The sequence below is a fragment of the Triticum dicoccoides genome, chromosome 5A, assembly GCF_002162155.2.
Source record: "Triticum dicoccoides isolate Atlit2015 ecotype Zavitan chromosome 5A, WEW_v2.0, whole genome shotgun sequence".
NCBI lineage: Eukaryota > Viridiplantae > Streptophyta > Magnoliopsida > Poales > Poaceae > Triticum > Triticum dicoccoides.
In genome coordinates, this window is record NC_041388.1 from 374,501,269 (window position 1) to 374,505,044 (window position 3,776).

Genomic DNA, 3,776 nt, shown 5'->3' on the forward strand with positions numbered 1-3,776 from the left:
AAAAAAGAAGAGGGCCGAGGCTGAAAAATGATCAGCATTCGTTTCAGCTCTCAGGACAAATGAAAATTTAGATTCAATCCTCCCTTGGATGAGATATCTTTCTCAAAATTGCAAGAAAAAATCAAGAATGTTGCCGATGTGAACTTGCAAATTTTTTAATCAAGGAATATCTCTTGGTTCTTGCATACTTTATGTGGTGCATAAATTATCATATTTTTGATGGAATTTTGCATGTTTAATTACATATTGGAATATTGGATATCATGCCCAATGTCCATGTTTTTTTCTACACAAACTTGAAAATTTCCAGTTTTTTCTTCATTCAATATGAGATGCGTGCACAACTGAACGCTCAAATTTTGTGTTTCTAGTTCCCACATTAGGGCAATTCCAACACTGTCACCAAATTAACAACACCAAATGTCCGAGAAAATGTTCGGATGTGTCCATGGACAACGGTAGGGAAACCGGCCATCCAACCGTAGTCATCAAATCTGGACAGTGGGCTAGTGACTTACAACGGTGAGGCGGACCAAGAGAAAAAGACCAAGTAATAAGAGGGCCAGCCGAATGTCTGGACTTGTCCAACTCTTCCCCAATTTTCGCTTCCAGTTTGAGGGATTTGGGTTGTTTGGATTGAGCCGCGGACATTTAGTGACTTCCATTGGATGGTCAAAAATGCATGAACCTGTTGGGGAACGTAGCAGAAATTCAAAATTTTCCTACGCGTATCACCAAGATCTATCTATGGAGAAACCAGCAACGAGTAGAAAGGAGAGGAGAGTTTGCATCTACATACCCTTGTAGATCGCTAAGCGGAAGCGTTCAAGTGAACGGGGTTGATGGAGTCGTACTCGTCGTGATTCAGATCACCGATGATCAAGTGCCGAACGGACGGCACCTCCGCGTTCAACACACGTACAGCCCGGTGACGTCTCCCACACCTTGATCCAGCAAGGAGAGAGGGAGAGGTTGAGGAAGACTCCATCCAACAGCAGCACAACGGCGTGGTGGTGGTGGAGGAGCGTGGCAATCCCGCAGGGCTTCGCCGAGCACCTACGGGAGAGGAGATGTGTCACGGGAGGGAGAGGGAGGCAACCAAAGGCCTTAGGTATCATTGCTCCTCCTTTTCCCCACTATATATAGGGCCAAGGGAGAGGGGGAGGGCGCAGCCTTGCCCCCTCCTCCAAGGAAGGGGTGCGGCTAAGGATGGGGAGGAGTCCATCCTCCCCAAGGCACCTCGGAGGTGCCTTCCCCCTTTAGGACTCTTCCCTTTTTCCTTTATCTTGGCGCATGGGCCTCTAGGGGCTGGTGCCCTTGGCCCATGTAGGCCAAGGCGCACCCCCTACAGCCCATGTGGCCCCCCGGGGCAGGTGGCCCCACCCGGTGGGCCCCCGGGACCCTTCCGGTGGTCCCGGTACAATACCGATGACCCCGAAACTTGTCCCGATGGCCGAAACAGGACTTCCTATATATAAATCTTTACCTCCGGACCATTCCGGAACTCCTCGTGACGTCCGGGATCTCATCCGGGACTCCGAACAACATTCGGTAACCACATACAAGCTTCCTTTATAACCCTAGCGTCATCGAACCTTAAGTGTCTAGACCCTACGGGTTCGGGAGACATGCAGACATGACCGAGACGTTCTCCGGTCAATAACCAGCAGCGGGATCTGGATACCCATGTTGGCTCCCACATGTTCCACGATGATCTCATCGGATGAACCACGATGTCAAGGACTCAATCGATCCCGTATACAATTCCCTTTGTCTAGCGGTATTTTACTTGCCCGAGATTCGATCGTCGGTATACCGATACCTTGTTCAATCTCGTTACCGGCAAGTCTCTTTACTCGTTCCGTAACACATCATCCCGTGATCAACCCCTTGGTCACATTGTGCACATTATGATGATGTCCTACCGAGTGGGCCTAGAGATACCTCTCCGTTTACACGGAGTGACAAATCCCAGTCTCGATCCGCATAAAACAATAGATACTTTCGGAGATACCTGTAGTGCACCTTTATAGTCACCCAGTTATGTTGTGACGTTTGATACACCCAAAGCACTCCTACGGTATCCAGGAGTTACACGCTCTCATGGTCGAAGGAAGAGATACTTGACATTGGCAAAGCTCTAGCAAATGAACTACACGATCTTTTGTGCTAGTCTTAGGATTGGGTCTTGTCCATCACATCATTCTCCTAATGATGTGATCCCGTTATCAACGACATCCAATGTCCATAGCCAGGAAACCATGACTATCTGTTGATCACAACGAGCTAGTCAACTAGAGGCTCACTAGGGACATATTGTGGTCTATGTATTCACACGTGTATTACAATTTCCGGATAATACAGTTATAGCATGAATAAAAGACAATTATCATGAACAAGGAAATATAATAATAATACTTTTATTATTGCCTCTAGGGCATATTTCCAACAGTCTCCCACTTGCACTAGAGTCAATAATCTAGTTCACATCGCCATGTGATTAACACTCACAGGTCACATCGCCATGTGACTAATACCCAAGAGTTTACTAGAGTCAGTAGTCTAGTTCACATCACTATGTGATTAACACTCAATGAGTTTTATGTATGATCATGTTGCTTGTGAGAGAGGTTTTAGTCAACGGGTCTGAACCTTTCAGATCCGTGTGTGCTTTACAAATCTCTATGTCATCTCCTAGATGCAGCTACCACGCTCTATTTGGAGCTATTCCAAACAATTGTTCTACTTGGAGCTATTCTAAATTATTGCTCCATTATATGTATCCGGTCTCTCTACTCAAAGCTATCCGGATAGGTGTCAAGCTTGCATCGTCGTAACCTTTACGACGAACTCTTTTACCACCTCCATAATCGAGAAAATTCCTTAGTCCACTAGTTACTAAGGATAACTTTGACCGCTGTCCTGTGAGCCATTCTTGGATCACTCTTGTACCCCTTGACTGACTCATGGCAAGGCACACTTCAGGTGCGGCACACAGCATAGCATACTGAAGAGCCTACGTCTTAAGCATAGGGGACGACCTTCGTCCTTTCTCTCTATTCTGCCGAGGTCGAGCTTTAAGTCTTAACTTCGTACCTTACAACTCAGGCAAGAACTCCTTCTTTGACTGGTCCATCTTGAACACCTTCAAGATCATGTCAAGGTATGTGCTCATTTGAAAGTACCATTAAGCGTTTTGATCTATCCTTATAGATCTTGATGCTCAATGTTCAAGTAGCTTAATCCAGGCTTTCCATTGAAAAACACTTTCAAAATAACCCTATATGCTTTCCAGAAATTCTACGTCATTTCTGATCAACAATATGTCAACAACATATACTCATCAGAAATTCTATAGTGCTCCCACTCACTTCTTTGGAAATACAAGTTTCTCATAAACTTTGTACAAACCCAAAATCTTTGATCATCATCAAAGCATACATTCCAACTCCGAGATGCTCACTCCAGTCCTTAGAAGGATCGCTGGAGCTAGCATACCTTTTAGCATCCTTAGGATCGACAAAAAACTTTCTGATTGTATTATATACAACCTTTCCTCACGAAAACTAGTAAGGAAACTCGTTTTGATATCCATCTGCCAGATTTCATAAATACAGCTAATGCTAACATGAATCCGACGGACTTTAAGCATCGCTACGGATGAGAAAATCTCATCGTAGTCAACTCCTTGTACTTGTGAAAAACTTTTCGCCACAAGTCGAGCTTCATGGACGGTGACATTACCATCCACGTCCGTCTTCTTCTTAAAAGATCCA